This window comes from Hesperophylax consimilis, chromosome 15 (assembly GCF_061612785.1).
Source record: "Hesperophylax consimilis isolate HC1 chromosome 15, BYU_Hcon_1.0, whole genome shotgun sequence".
Classification (NCBI taxonomy): domain Eukaryota; kingdom Metazoa; phylum Arthropoda; class Insecta; order Trichoptera; family Limnephilidae; genus Hesperophylax; species Hesperophylax consimilis.
Window position 1 is genome coordinate 1855132 of NC_142850.1, and position 17627 is coordinate 1872758.

At 33.0% G+C, this 17627-nt stretch overlaps 1 protein-coding gene across 1 annotated transcript in view; it reads left to right on the top strand.

Moving 5' to 3' along the window:
- Positions 1-14615, top strand: part of LOC149417166 (MICOS complex subunit MIC10-like) — a 186164-nt gene extending 171549 nt beyond the window's left edge. The window contains exon 3 of the mRNA XM_089640551.1: positions 14525-14615. The gene's annotated coding sequence lies outside the window, so the exon portion shown is untranslated. The remainder of the gene's footprint in view (positions 1-14524) is intronic.
- Positions 14616-17627: the final 3012 nt, after the last annotated feature.

Genomic DNA, 17627 nt, shown 5'->3' on the forward strand with positions numbered 1-17627 from the left:
CCTATTGCAGAGTGGTAAATTGAACTGTATATAGCGTCAAACATGATTTAAGATTTTCACGGCCAAAACTATTTTTGTATCCAACGTTTTGGACAACGTTACAGTGTCCAAAACGTTACAGTGTATAGATGTATCTGCCCTGATGATAGACACTGTAACGTTGGCTAAAGAAGGAGTTAGCGCAACACGGCATAACACCCCAAAAACAAGTAAAAAAAAATATATATCGTCGTTTAACGACAAAATCATCTCCAGGGCAATGAGTTCGTAGATAGGTACATTAATTTGATGATTTTATGACAACAGGAGGAGGGACTGGTCGGGTGTACTAATGATTAATTTTAGTGTATTAGATTTTATTATAAATATACAGTAAACAAAAAATCAGATCTGGTCACGCGTCTATAGGACGGGAGATGACATGAGGTTGCTGTTTAATAATTATTTAAAATGGTAACATAAATAAACACGCCTAATCCAATTACGGAGAAAGTTGAGAACAAAAAAGCCTGTTGTGTCTCGAACACGTGCTTAGCGGGGAATCGTTTACATGGGAGCTCACCATATAATAAAGGGCAGACTGATTTTGTTTCTTGTTTATAAATTCATGTTTTTTTCTGCTTACGATGATGATTCTCACATCACCACTGAAGTTATACTAACATGTATTATTTCTCGGAACATTTTTTCAAATTAAATATGTTTTTTAAATTATTAAAAAAGGTAAATATCCGGAATCGCTGTACACGGATTATACAAAATACCTACAATAATCCAACCTAACCTAACCTATAATAACACAACCTTTATCCTAACCTAACCGTTAATAACCTTACCTTTTTTAATTTTTCTTTATTTATAAAACATACCTAAATATATATTTTATTTTATTTTTCGAAATTGGCCAAAATAGTACTTACCTTGTATTTGCATAGGGTAAATGGAAAAAAAAATCTAGCCACTCGTATCAGGAATACCAACAAAAGAAAATATTATCAACAGAAATCATTGCAGCTGTCATCCCATGCAACGAAAGTGAATTTTCGATTTACGTAATTAAAAATTAAAATGCTAAAATTTTAAATATCCCAATTGCAGTCAGATTCCTTTTATAGTAATTAAGGTTAATCAGAAGGTTTTATTTAAAAATATTTCATATAATCCTTGTCATTACCAAAAAAAAAAAATATTTCTTTCATAAATATTTCAGTTTCAATTCTACGCACTGATCTCTATTTTTCTTTCTTTTCAAGATGTGTGTCAATGGGCCAAAGATGAAAACAAATAAAGGTTTCGAGTTATTTACAGTTATTGCGAAGCCCCTGAACTCTGCAAAGATCCTTTATGTAAAGTAACAGGACCACATGTTCCATGAGAGCTGATAGCGTCAATCAGAATTTCAACCTTCCTTGAAGTTATGGTTATTTAATTTTTATTATTTTCTCCTTTGCCAGTTGCCTCATTCAAATAAACATACTTTTTAATTTTTATTTATTTTTTTATTACATGGCTGTTTGAAGCCGTTAGTGGCAAATTTATCAGTAGCGTTTAATCTCTTAGAACGGTGATCATTTACTGGAATCTTTCGATTCTGATATTACGCAAAAAATATATATAATTCTGCAAATTAATGTACCTACTTACACCCGACCTAAAAATTAATCGTTTATAAAAATAATAGTACTTACCTATTCTTCTAAAACAACAAAGTAACCTAACGGCTGTCTCCGCAGATGTAGGCAAATATGATAGAAACACCTCGTTCCACTTTCTTGCGGTATTTCTAAACATTAACATATTTAGTGCCTATGTCCCCCTTGTCTATTAATTTCTCGAAAAACTAAAACCGGGAAAATAAGCCTCCGTAATAAGCGTCCAAAAAAGAAGAAAATGGTTTGAAATGAGTTCCTCGTTAATATTGAAAAAAGGTTATAATTAAGATGGTAGACTTCGCTTTCCGGCCCGTATAAAAAAGACGCCCAGAAAAATACACCTTTCTACATCGAAATTTGCTCGAAAATAATATATTGTTTTTCTTATATAGCGTTCTAGATGGTAAAAGCGATGTCTGTATGTTTTTAAATTTTCTATGTTTCTTTTTCTAATTCGCTATGTTTCGTATTAAAGTAAACATTTATTGTCAAATATGTGTAATTTAGCGGAAAATATTATTCAAGGAAAGGGTGCTGCTAACTCAATTCTCATAAATATTAACAAAATTATAAAAACATACAGACGTAGCTACTCCCTTTGAGAACATATCTTGGTTTTTAAATTACAATTTCGTGAAAGTTTCGATATGGAAAAGTGTTTACCCCCGCGAGCCTTCTCAGTGAGTTTTTTGTAGGTATGTTAGAATGTTTGCTGCGGTTGTCCTTTTGGCCCATCTTACCTGTCAAGGCGTGGAGCGGGAAAGAGATAATCAGGGTGAAATACCTAAACGCTCCACGTTTTACGCAAAGTCTACCCTCTTAATAGGCGTAAGCGAAAATATTCAATAAAGCATCACTTATTTAAAAAATAGAGCAAAAATCTTCAAATATCCAACATTTTAGTAACAAAACTTAATGTGTTTTTTTAAGTTATCGAAGCATACTTTGTGATTTCTTTTATCGAGGGAAATTTCAAATAATTAATCTTTCAACTCAGAAAATGTATATATATATATATATATATTATCTTTTAAAAATTACGTACAATCAACTTTAATACGTCGTGCAAGCACTACTCCAAATATAGAACACAAAAAGGGACAGTAGAAGAGAAATGGCAAAAAAAAAAGAAAAAAAAAAAAGTATCAGAAGTAAATAAATAACGTATTATATAAGCTTATTAAATAAGTGTATTATATTGAAAATATAAAAAATACTAATGACAATATCAGATGAACATGCAACAGGTGACATTATTGTGAAAAGGTTGCAAGGGAATAGAGTCAGAAGTAAAGGTACATAATATTGATTGTGGATTGGTAAAACCATTCGAGTCATGAAATGAAAATTTTATTAAACGAATATTTACAAATTCTTAAAACTAATTAGAAACCTTTAAGTTTATACGAAAGTGGTTATTTATTTTTCAAAATGTTGATCTAAAATATAGAAATTCTGTTATTAATAATTGTTAATAATGTTATTAATAATTGTTAATAATGTTATTAATAATTGATAATAATGTTATTAATAATAATTATAAGAGTTTTGGTGGTTGACTAATTTCATTAACGGTTTTATAGAAATATCCTAAACAAATTGTACGCATAAATAATGTTTTAAGTATTAAAAATGCTTAAATCAGAAAAATTCCTTTGCCGTGTTGTACTTTATGAAACATAAAAATATGTATGTAACCACCGAAATTTAAAACATTCCCTAAAATGTATCTTGAAGGATTTTACCAAAAGAAAGTCGATATGTATCTAAAAAAATAAACTAAACAATTACATAGGTGTCAGTTCCATAAAAAAAACCATTGATTGTATGTACCCATATATATTTACATAAGGATGTACCGATATATATTATTTAATGAGATGTATAATACGATACTGAAATTTTTATTGTAAATTTATTATCTTCTTCGGAAAAGCAATCTAGAGCTAAAAATAATAATCTTGGTTACCTACTGTGGTATTTAATTCACATCATAATAAATTTAATGGTATGTTAATGAAGAGAATAATTATTATCACTGCGACTTCCAGAAACCAATTAATTTCTCGATTCGCCATCTAAAAACGGATTCGCCATTAATAAGACAATAAGTAGGTACCTATGGTTCTGCTGCTGAAAGGTCATTTTCAAAGATATTAAATATCTTTGGTCATTTTATCTCCCTCTTCTTCATAAACGAAGCTCGTAACAGAAAGAGAATTTAAAATAGAGCACTAACTGATAAAATAATATAAATAATTAATCGATTCTCAGAATTGTATCAGTATTAACGTATTCTATTAGAAGTCAATAAAATGACACTCAAAGTCATGATCCGGATTGATATCGCTATGTGTGATTTAAACTAAAAAAATTCCCTATGATTATTCATTGTGAATTTTTTCCAGTTTCTAAAAAAAAATGAAATTTAAATGACACTCACCATTTTTTGTTTGTTTTACAAATCTTACGTTAAATGCCAAAATAAATCATTTATTTATCTTAATCGAATACTGCTCTCTGTCAAGAGACACTTTAAAAATATTCTGAAAAAAAAAACTACTGTCATTTAATTAATCTCACAAATATCCTTAGTTTTCCATAACTTCCTTTCTTTTTTAAAATTTATTATATTAATATATTATCCTTCACTGCTATCAAGAAATACTACAGCAAACATACATTTATGTACAATTAATTATTTAAGTACTAACTAACAACAACATTTATGTACACTCCCCTTCATACACAAGCAAATGCTTTCAATGGAAGAGTAGTAAAAAAACCCAAGATGTAAAATGAATTATGTACCATGTAAACATATTATTAAAAAAAAATAATTACAAAAAAAAAAAAAAATGCGTTCGTTTAGTCCAGGGCCTCGATTCTCGAAGAATTTCACTCGAACAACGAGTTGTTCGACCCACTCATTGTTCCAATTGAATGACTTTTGACGTTTGGCGTATGTAAGTGTGTACCTTCGACTAGAATCAAGAATAAGAATATCTTCCAATGTATGTACTTTCGACGGCGATTGCGAATGGCCTAGGTTGGAGAATCGATGCCCAGGTGTCTCGCGTCATACCCGCTCCTTTTTTAAAAAAATTTTTTATATTAACTCCACACAGGAGGCCCTGAAGAAAATAATTACCCTCAGGGCCCATGTCATCTTTGGGGATTCTGTGTGGAGGGTCTTTTTGTGGAGAGGAAGGAGTGAACATGGGTCTTGAAGAGTCCCATGTTGTAGGAGGGAGGAAACACAGAGGCCGGCAGTTCGTTCCACAGCCGAGCTGTTGAACTTAAGAACGAATCGTAGAAGCGACCCGTTCTCATGTGACAAACGTCAACCGTGTACAAATGTTGGGCGCGCGTTTGGCATGTATCCCGAGTAAATAGTCCTCCAGGTGATCGTTACCTGGGAAAGTTTCTCTTTCTTTATAAAAGAACCGAATCCTAATAAATCCATCCTTTTAAAAGTTTTAAATAGTCATTAATGAATTAGCTGAAGTATCTGATAGTATTATTGTCCCAGCGTCTGGACGATGTAGGCCCTCTGATTGGTCAAATTCATGTTATGTGATTCGGATAAATTCTGCATTGGGGGTCTGCAGGCAAAAAATACCAATCTGCCCCTCAATTTTAAGCAACCGTAAGGTTCATTTCGGTTTGCAGGCGACTGGATACAAAAAAATAAGACATTAAAAATTAAGACACGATTTCATACTGAAAAAGAATCGCCACATGTAATACGACATTTCTTCAAAAATATCGTTTCTCCTTATATAATTTTTGGATAATATCGAAGAAAATATATTTTAGAAAGTTTATAATCCATTGGATTAATTAAATTACAGTGAAAATTATCCACAATTACGTGATTACGTTTGACGTTTGACGAAAAAAGCACGCGTTCATTCAATATGGCCGGCAATAGCTGGCCGACACAGAGCGCACCTCTGGCGGTGTAAAAACTAACCAAATAACTGGCGCGAATATTTAAATATGCAAAATTACTTGACCATTAAGCGTTTCATAAGAAGATTTCTTCTGGAAGTTTATTTAAACTTTGCAATGGCATTTTTCATTATTATTTATAATTTTTTTTGCTTATTAATTATATCTGATTTTATATTGACATGTTTTATAATTTCTAAAATTTAAAAATTATTTATTTGCGATGCTTTAATCCTGATTGTTTATTTATATCTTAAGAAATAGGGTAAAAATACCGTTTGAAGAGAATATGTTTAATTTTTTTATTTAGTATTTCAACTTTCAATTTATTAGAATAACCGTTATTAAATGTTATTTGTCTTTTGAATATATTGTTTTATGGTTTTATGCAATTTTTTTGTTCAGGTCTTAAAATACTTCACACAGGATATAAAGCATCACAAATAAATAATTTCGAAATTTTAGAAATAAGAGAACATGTTTATAAAAGTAGATATAATTAACAAGATTTTTTTTTATAAACTCTCTTTTAAATATTTTCCCGCTTAACTGGTCTTTCATATTGTAATTCCTAATTCTTATAAACCCAGCCTACTCTTACCCCTTCCCCCTCCTTCCACTTCTTTTTTCCAATTGTAATCTATATTTAATTTTTGACTTCGGTGTATACTTCGTTCATGAAACATGTATTGTTTGTATATAATAAAGTGATGTTAAAAAAGTTATTTGTTTTTTAATAAAATAAAGTTTAATAGGATAACATTATTTTATCTATTTCCATTGTATATCAATGCATACGTACATAATAAAATGTAAACATTATATTTATTTATTAATTGGACAGTTTGTATAGCGCCGCTTTTGTGAGATATCACCTCAGGGGCGCTATATTGTAATAATCTACCTTTATATATAGATTTTTACTCTCCTGATGAAGGTGTATATATATTCTAACTTTAAACTTTATTAGATACAGTAACAGTTTTAGGTAAAGAATTACCACCAGTTGGAGTAAAATTTACACCTTTTAATTAAACCGACTGTTAATCTCATCGCACAATTACCCTCCTTTTATCCATAAACACGGGTGCAATTAATCAATATGTAATAATCTATTATTTCAGTCAACTTTGTTATAACTATCTTTAATTGTTGTGACAAACTATACGATATTGATTCAACTTATAGACATTGACGGTTGTAACACATATTTAAGCACTGATCCTATGAGCAAATTATATTAGGTACCATAACAGTTAATATCAGTGCCGTGGAAGAAGTGCCGCCCGCAGGGCCTAGCAGCAAAAACCCGCGGAGCGGGTTTTTAACTGCTAGTTTTTATTATCATCTTTGATTCCGAACACCATATTATGTTTATAATCACCTGAAATTATCATGTCATATTGGCTATCATATTAATTAAGAACACAATATTATGTTTTTTACCGCTAAGTGAAAACTGCGCTCACTCGTGTTGATAGCATCAAAGTTATCAAGATTTCAGATAAACTATTATTAAATTTAAAAAGAAAAATCACCATTCCTCAACACAGGCTTGTCCTAGTGAGGTTAATTCTAACCTAAAAAAAGATACAATGTAAAGAAACAATTAATAAATCAATTCCCGGGTTACGAATAACCTGTCAATATTTGATCAAATCTTAACTTAGATATTATAACTTAGCCAGCCGAGGAACTGAACTTATGACGTCTGCGTTGAAACCCGACTCTATAATAACTCAGCCCCTGATAATAGAAATCTTGCCCTGTTTATTTTATAAGAATCTTGTTGTGAATAACAAATACGTACTATTGTAAATTTTCCAAGATCTTACATCAATTCGAAAGGGGAAAGAGAAGACACTGGAATGAATGAAGAAGGAAGGTTCACACGATATCAAACAATAGATGATACAATTAGAATTTAAAATCGATTATCACCTGCCAATAAAAATCAAATTTGTAATACAATACTAAATAAGGCATGTCTGATTTAATTGAGTGTATCGGGTATCATTTTTCACATATTATTATGCTTTACCGTCAAACAGTAATATTATAAACAATGCTTTTAATTTTACTGTATGTATATTCCCTGACAAGTAGGAGCGAACATAAAAAAGTGTTTTTAAAGAGGCTTACACGGAGAAAAATGGCTGTTGGTAATTTATTAAGAATATTTATAAATTATTGGTAATTCCCGTTAAAAACGGGAATGCAGGCCTTGATAATATATCATGACGATAAAAAGAATTTTCGTTGTAATTCGTAATTTACTAAAAGTTTATCAGGAAGCCTGTTAATTCATTCGTAAGGCCTGTATTTATCCGGAATTACCAAATTTTTAAGAGGTTCTCCGTATAGGATTTCATTTCAGATTTAGTGTCATAAATATAATTTTATTTAAAATGATTGATTATATCGCCCAACTATTGAATTTGGGAGCCACCTTTGGGCTAGTGCCCCAAAATACTTAATAAACCTGCTTGAATCTGTGCAAAGGAGAGCGATCCGTCTGATTGACAATCCGTTGTTAACAGACCGATTGCCTTCTCTAATGCATAGACGCAATGTAGTCATGCTGTGTCTGTTCTACAGGTATTTCAATGGAGCCTGCTCCAAGGAGCTAGCAGCATTGATTCCTGATGCACCGGTGCACGTGCGCGAAACTCGACGGACACGAGCTGAACACCCGTTCACGGTTGACGTTGGCTTCATGAGAACGGGCCGTTTTTACGACTCGTTTTTGTGTAAGTCGGCTCGTATTTGGAACGAGCTACCGGCATCTGTTTTTCCTCCCTCCTATAATCCGAGCCTCTTCAAGGCCCGCATTAACAAATCCCTTCCTACAGCCCCTACCATATTCCGCCTCACAACGCCGTCCAACCGGGTGGTGACATAGTTCCCCTGTCTGTACACTGCACAGGCAAGGACGCTCTTGTGAGGTGTCACATAAAAAAATATATTATTCTTTTTATGCAAAGCAATTAAACATTTTTTTATCTCTTTAATCGTTCTAAAACCTGGCAAAACCAAACAACTGGCGTCATCTCATCATTATTTCCGAGAATTTTCTCTGTTTCGGTATTCAGGTTTATAAATAAGATAGTCATAGAATACTCACCTAATTAGTAGATTAATTACGATTATTGTAATTATTGTAAACGATGCGCGAAGGGAAACGGAAGAACACTATTTTTTATCAATGTATTTTCTCAAAAAGAATACGGATAGTATTCAACCTCCGATAAGAGATGAATACTAATAAAGATATCTACAGCTGTGTAGAAAGGGCGTGAATTATGTGTAGTTCGCTAGCGCTCGTTGGTGGCTTGACATAGTTTTTTTTATTTTTTTTTTATAGTGAATACCTCACAAGAGTCCCAACTGCTCCCGTCTGGAGCCAGTGAGACTATGGCATCCCCGATTGGGGGATGTTGTGAGGCTGAAGGTAAGTGGGGAAGGGAAAGAGGAAGGTGGGGAAGTACCTGGCTATTCAGATCTAGTCACTAAACACGGCTAAAACCATTTGGAGCAACGTTTCAATTCTGAATGGTGGTCTTACACCAGGGCGATACTGGTAGTATCTTCCACTCTGGAACGTGCCGCAAATATACTATATATTATTTTAATTAATTAATTGTGAAATAACACAAATTAATCAAATAAAATTTATTTGCGCACGCCGGGTTCGAACCCGCGACCTTCGGAATGGCAGTCCAATGCGTTACCACTGGACTATGCCGGCCGTCCATAGTCATCTGGAAGCCCGTCCGAAATTTTGAACAATGCCAGGGAACGGCATTTTGTTTTTGTCGAACTATAGATACCTACGTACAGTAACTTAGTAACCAAGTTTTTTTGTATAAAGTTTGACGTGCCCTAACAATGCGTCCTAATGTCGGTAGTTAGTCTAGCCATAGACGTTTATAAAAGAAAACACGTGTTCGGCCATTATTATTTACTCGTATCGTGGGATTGGTCCGGCAGACCGTGACAGTAGTACACGTGCAAAGAGATGTCTTAGCCTAAGTGGAAGGGTCTGCGGGACAAGTCGATAATAACTAGGTACCTAAAGATTTATTATTGTCTTTGATTTTAAACCTAAGTGTTGTTGCCTCTGAATTAGCAATCAAGCTCTTGAAGTTATAGAGATTATAAATTTAATGTTTCAATTGAAGACCTATGCCATACTTCGCAAATAAATTAAAATAAAACATTTTCAGGAAAATCTAAAACTCTAGCTGTTTCTGGTAGAACTTTCAGTACTTTAATACCAACAACTAGACACACATCAAAAGATGCTGTTTTGTAGCAGAGCGTAAACGTTTAGTTTAGTCAAAAGTAGTGACAATTTAAACGTACAAACATGCCCTAAAATGATATAAAATATCATTGTTGGATGACTGATTTCCGTAGAAGAAAGATTTCTTTTATTAATTTTATTAATAGAAGATACAATATAATAAAATAATACATAAAAATCTTAATTAACTAATTACAATTCCCTGTTAGTGGAGAATTGATCTCGAGTCTAACTGTGTAGTTAGATTAAATGTTTGTTTGTGGCAACATAATTAAGATTATGCGCCAGTGGTTCAAACATGTTTAAAAGGGTTGAGAAGAAAATTTGTAACTTAGGACAATGTAAAAAAAACTACAGCAAATTCTTCAAGAGCATGTTGATTTTCGTTTTTAAAGGTACATTAATAATGACAATGTTATTTATTGTTATTAAGTTTAATTTGTAGAACTCCATTTTATTTTTTTATTTTTTATATATACAATAATATTATTATTGGGTTTATAAAAACAGTTTATTTTTAAACAAGTTCTGCTGTGTAATTATTATTACGCGTGACAGCTGTTTCGCCCTCTGAAGGACAGTTTGATAATGCCTAAAAAATAAAAAATAAAATAAAATAAAAATGACAATGTTGTCGATGTTGCGGACGCTTAATCATTCTCACAACAACAAAAAAAACATTTACGTGTTCAAATTTGTTTAATTTAAATCTATCTTAAATTCCTTGGTGTCTATAATAGCGATAATTAATATCACTGCAATTTCACATCCAGTTTCTTTGGACTCTTGACAGTTTGTTTAGGAAACGCATCCAATGCAAAGTGGTACAGCGCTGCACAGCGTATTGTGCGTTACTCAGGGGAAATAACGGTCATCGTTATATTTAACGATAGCTTATTTCGGTCTACCTTGCGCAACAAATCGCTATTTGTATACCGGCTTCAAATTTGCGCACGTCACTTTAACTCGATCCTTGGATCCTTAATCTCCAACTCCTGCCAAATACGCCAATTCGCAACAAATACAAAACAAATCCACTCAATTTTTCTACTGTATCCGATCAACTAGTTCAACTCTTTTTATAAGAAGGAATAATACTGTTATTGGAGTTTGCTGGAATCAGCACTAAGGTTCAGTATGACGATAATCGCAAAATATAAGGAAATCTACACACCCTTCGCTGTCTTAAGAATTACGCCTAGAATCAGAAACGGCAGGTGTTTTGCAAGAGCATAAATAAAAGAAAAGGGTTCAGGGACCCCGACAGGAGAGAGGCAAGAACGGGCTCCGCATAAACTAAACCAGGAGATATGAAAGAAGCTTGAATATAAAAGGGAGACATCCGAACAATTGAAAGGTTTATTAGGTAAATGCAGCGACCTCAAACCAATATAATAAACGCATTTCAGAAGTCATGATGTGAAGCTAGATTTACATAAATAAATTGAAAGAAATGTACGAATTATGATAAATAGACGTACCGAACAACATGCACCGGGCATTTTTTTTTCAATACTGACCGAAGACAACTTCACGATCTTCAACACAAATTATCTATAAACCAAATAATGTCAACAATAATAATGTACCTACTTGACATTCGGATTTTACATATGAAACTTATAGTAAAAGAAATATGAGTAATCTAAGAAAGCAAATTGACTCCTCAAGGGTTCTTCGTAGTGATTGGTATCATAGGAATGATACACACTATTCAATCGTTTCACTTCTTTATACCATCACTTTTCACACCTACAAACACACTAACACTATATATACCTACAACAAATAAGGAAACATGTTATTTGTAACCACTATAATATTTAATATGTAATATTGTCTCAATTACATTGTAACCTTTGAACTGTTTTGTGATACATGTGTCTTAAACAACAAAAAAGGATAAAGGATTAGTATACGTTTTAGTTCTTGGTTCTCTGTCTCCTGATTCTTAAGTTACCAAAATGTTGAATTTATTTTTGTGAAAAAAATAAATAATTCCTCTGAAGAGTCCCTATCGACCCACGTTGTCCGATATGAGTTCCTTCTATCTCATTTCTTCACACGGACCTTGATAAAGTTTGCTCTCTGTCTCTGTTTTATTTTAAAGCAAAGATGCATTTTGCCTTTTACAACTATGATGCCCGATATCGAGAAGTTTAAAATCAACTAAACACTACCTGATAAAATCAGCACTCCGTACAGAAAAACACCAGTTTCGCGAACACAAATTTATTAAACTAGCGTTGGTGAATATTTTTTTTATGAAGAGTTGTAAAACATTTCGCGAATTGAAACACTCAGGACAGAACTGACCTTGCATCATGCACGATTTATTCTACTAGTAACCAGTAAGTTGGTTCATTTACAAAGATCGTTATCAAAAAGGCGCTTGTCCCTTTTTTGTCACTATACTATGCATTTGTGAAGAAAAGAGATGGTTGGACACATTTAGTTTCATCCAACATGGCATCTTTTGGTACACGTAGGTGTTCAAAAGAGGCTGCAATTTATTATTTGTGTTTGAGAAGCTTGTAATTTTATTTGACATATCTTTGGTTTATCTTGCGAATTCATTAAACTTTTATTTTGTATTTTTATTCTAAGTATTATTAATAATAATAAAAGCTAATTTATACAGCGCAGTTTTGTGAAGGTTCACATCAATTGCGGATTATAAGTATTGAACAACCTAATAAAATGAGAAAATTGCAGGTATACATTTATTACACTAAAAAGGATACAATTAAATTTATTTGTGAAGCGACACCTCTGCCATAGGTGCCCCAAATGGTTGGCTACGTTTGGTGATTCAGCAGGGGTGTCCGGGTTCATCGGGTGAGGTGTGTTCAGGAGGCGCCTGCCCACCAGCTGCGTGGCGGGCCAGATCGGGAGAGTCCGCTTTGGCGAGACCCTTTGACCTCTCCAATTGGATTCTCGATCCATCTCTTGGCCACACTGATCCCCAGATTCCTGCCAACCTCTCATAGCTTTCTCCTTCACAGATCTTCCTCTCATTCCTTTCCTTAAAAAAGACCAAACAGCATCCCCAAAGATGACAGCGAAACCATGAAATCCCATATTGGGGTGTGTTGTGAGGCTGAATATACATAGCTAGGAGGGAAAGGAGATTTGCGAGAGTAAGGTGGGGAAGTACCTGGCTATTCAGATCTGGACACGAAACACGGCTAAATCAATTTCAAACAATGTGTTATTTCTGAATGGTGATCTTGAGACTAGAACGTGCAGTAAATATAACTACCACATATTATTTTAATGAGTAATTTTGAAATAACTCAAATTTATTAATTAAAGTTTACTTGCGAAATTCAAATTATGATTTTTGAAATCAAATATTCAGTAAATTTTTCACACAATTATTGCGGCATTTGTGGTTAAACTCTGAGATAAGCAGTTAAATCGTCATATTATCATAACAATCGTTTAACTATCAGTAGATAGTGTGTCCAGTTATGAAATAGTACAAAATATAACAGTACATTTTTATGTTATGTTATGTATGTTATGTAATATTATGTATGTTTTGTAATGTGATGTTATGTAGTGTTATGTATGTAATGTGATGTTATGTAATTTTATGTATGTTATGTTAATTATGTATGTTATGTAATGTTATGTATGCGATGTTATGTTATGTATATATGTTATTTTATGTTATGTATGTACCTACGTGTTGGAAACATCTAGTGATCTGTGCACGAAAATGACCCCTTTATCGTAACCCAAACTCGTTCCTCCAGAAAGACCTACGTTTATGTAACTATATCCATTAAAGATTTAATTTAAAATTAAAAAGTTTAAAATCTAATTAGCACCGGCCTGTTGTACCTGCCATAACCGATACCTTCATTCCATATCACATAATAATTTTCTGTCATGCTTTTGTCTTCTTCTAAGTTAGTTATATTTTTCTCCAGTGTTCAACCCACAAGTCTATAACTTTTCAGAATTATTTCATGAAGCCTCGTAAAGCGAAGCTATCAGTGAAATCACAATTTTTGCTTCTGTACTGCGAATCGGTTTACAATACGAGAACCAAAAATATACCTTGGAAAAGTTTAAGCTTTTCTTATCGTTGAATGGACGCATATAATAAACAACTTAACTCACAAAAGCGGCGCTATAAAAATTGTCCCATATTATTATTATTATAACTTTAAAAAAATATAATTTTGTAGCTGAGATTATTTGCAGTTCCACTTGATTACATTTTTTCTTTCTCATAAAATTATTCACTCAATTTATAATAATACTTCTAATCGACCATTATGTATCGACTCGGTTTTCCAAGCGATTTTTATGCCTATATCCTATATTCGTGATAATATAATACACAATAAGAATAGGCATATTATATTCGTGATGATGTAAGACACAATAAGAATAGACATATATTTTGAGTTTGTGTATTCCTCTGTAGGTGAAATTTTAAGTTCTTAGCAAAGTTAAGCCTCCGTAATATTTTATATGCGTTATTATAATATTCTCATATGTACGGTATTTGATGCTACTGTTATTAAATGCTTTCTGCCTTCTCCGACGGAGACTCAGCAGTTGGTATATGCTAATTTGTTTTGGTTTTTCCTTTCAGGTCACGCTGAGCATCGACCCGAGGCCCTTGGGCCCTTCCACTCCTGGCCAGCTCCGTGTTTTGCGTAGTACGGTTGTGTTTAAAAGTGCCCCGGGCTTTGTTTTTAAATCTCGATTTGAAAACCTGATTTGTCCCTCACGCGGAGCGCTAAAGGCATCAGGCTGAAGCTGCAGCCGGAGAACTAACTGAACAAAGAAGGAGGAAATTTGTAGAAAAGTCTCTCAGAGAAATAGATTAAAGATTATTCAATATCCCTGCTGTTAAAAAGTTAAAAGCATAGAATAAAGAAGAACACAAAAATGCGATGTGGGGATGGTTCGTAATCCAAAATACGATGTGGGGGTGGTTCGTGATCCAAAACTCTGTCTAATAGAGCCTTAATTTAAAAATACTGAATTGTTTCAAATCATTTTGAATAAATGCAGCATAGTATTTTTATTTTTTTATTTTCAAGTCTGTAGCGACATTGGCTTCCATTCAAATACACCTGGAATGCATTTTTAGTTTGAATTATCTATTTAGATGTTAAAAGATACGCAATTTTACCATGCGTAATTTTGAAACCATATTTTTCCGGAATATTGTCTGTTTTGCTGTTTGTCATAAGGATATTTGTAAATAAGTAAATAAATGAGATACATTATGTATTTCTGCCATTTTTTTCCTTCATAACCTTTATTGGTCAACATCCGTGATCACTGTTAATTTATACTTATAATATAGGTAGCATATTATTTGCCATGACTACAGTTTGTTACTGCCAGTAGGCCACTAGTTTTACGCAATTGCAATTCTTTTACGATATCAAAAAAGTTTTTTTTAATAACCTAACTTATTTATTCAAAACAGGTCCGTGTTACTCTTGGGTAGGCGTCGCAAGTGCAATACTGACAGTAGCAGTAGTCTTTGCAGGAACCAGTGGCTCAACGGAGTCTGCACTCTCCGCGTGGAGTGGGCCTAAGTGGGCAACTGGGCACGGGGCAGAAGCACTGGGCATGATGGCGAGAGGAAGGAGAGGGGGGCTGCTTTACCACAAGAATACTACGAACCTACAAATAGTAGCGTTAGTTGATAAACAAAACTCTGGCGGAGTGGACGCTGGTTTAACACAACACCATCTACACAACACACAACACGATATTGCCGATGTTTTGTCGTAGCCAAAATACTCAATATTACTCTGTAATACAATTAGCAATTGTAATAATTTGAGTTTTTCCGCATTTTGCGACTACACTACGACTTACACTTAATCTTCGCCTATTATTAATTTGAGTTTTACCGCATTTTGCGACTACCCTACTACTTACACTTGGTCTTCACCTATTATTGATTTGAGTTTTACCGCATTTTGCGACTACCCTACTACTTACACTTGGTCTTCGCCTATTATTAATTTGAGTTTTAGCGCATTTAGCGACTACACTACGACTAACACTTGATCTCCGCCTATTTACTATTTATTTACTTGAGTTTTATCGCAATTTTGCGACTACACTACGACATACACTTGATCTTCGCCTATTATTAATTTGAGTTTTACTCATGTCTAAACGTATAATAAAAATGTAAATTCGAGGGGTTAGAATCGCAGAGGCGCATCTCTGCGTATTTTGTATGTGAGATGAGTCTTTAAAATAAAATAATGCGCATGCCAATGTATCAAAGGCTTTTGAAGGATAGAAAAATACTAATGCTTAAAATACTTAGATTTGGCCATTCTACGTGCATTTAATGAATCTTCATGAAAACATTTTAATATTTTTTTCCATTTATGAAAATTTTAGAAAAATGTAGGATTCCAACTCAATTTCATCATATGAATAGCCCAAGCTCATTATGCAAACACATAATACTGGTGCAGACTTGTGAAAAATCACGGGATAGTCTGAATTCTTGACAACAAATCAGATCCAATTTTGAAAATGATTTTTTTTAAATCTTATATTATAGACAGGTAAGTTATCGCTTGTCTGAGTTCTTCGCATAATCAGTTTAAAAAAAATGATACTTAAATTTAAAGTAATTTTGAGTTCATTGAACCGAAATTATTATCTATTTTTGATGAATCTCTAGAGCAGTTAAATTTTTTCTTGTATTTGACGTACAGCTAAATTTAATTTAAAACCGTTTATTTTAAATGTGATCTTATATAAAATCATAAAACGCAAATAAAAATGGTTGCTTGACCAAATGGTAAAACGAACTCGAAGTCAATAATTAAAATAAAATGTTCAAATGTAAACATTGCGCTGTAGTAGGGCGTGGGTTGGAAATAAGCATGTAATTAAAATACAACAATTACTCTGCAGTAAATAAAATATGGTAAAGTTTATTAATCCATATTTCCTTCGTTCAAATGTAACAAGTTACGTACCTACCTTTTTTATTTTATTCCACTTATATCTTGAAGAGTTGTCTGAAGTTTCAACAGGATTTTTTCAAACCTATTTTGCGTTCATTTTTTTTTTCGCACACACTGAAGAGTCGTTTTCAAATAAAGTTTTATATTAGTTTTGCCCAAGGGTAATGAATTTATCGTGTCTATATTCAGACAATATCGCTAATAACTTAAATATTACTGTAATAGTAAAGTTATTAAATAGGTACCAAAGTCTGAAGCACTTCTAAAATGCCGACCTTTTAGAGATGAAGCATAGAAAGGCTTAGATAATATACCTAGCGTTACTCGTATGGCAAAAAATGAGGTAGGCAAATATCTAAAGCTGGAGACCAGAATGTACATAAAACTATTTTCTACACAAAGAACAAGAAGAACAAGAAAAACTGGAAGAAAAGGAAGAACATGAAGAACAAGAAGAACAGGAAGAACAAGAAGTATAAGAAAGCGAGGTTAACAAGAAGGATAAGAATAACACGAATAACAGGAAGAAGAACAATTACGAGAAGAACAAGAATAACAAGAAGCACAAGAAAAAAACAGGAGGAGTAGGAAGAATAGGACTAACAGGAAGCACAGGAAGAACAGGAAGAACCGGCAGAATAAGAAAAACAGGAAGAACGGAAAGAACAAGAATACAAAGAAGATCAAGAATAACGAAAAAGATGAAAATAAAAAAAAGATTGTAATGAACAGGAAGAA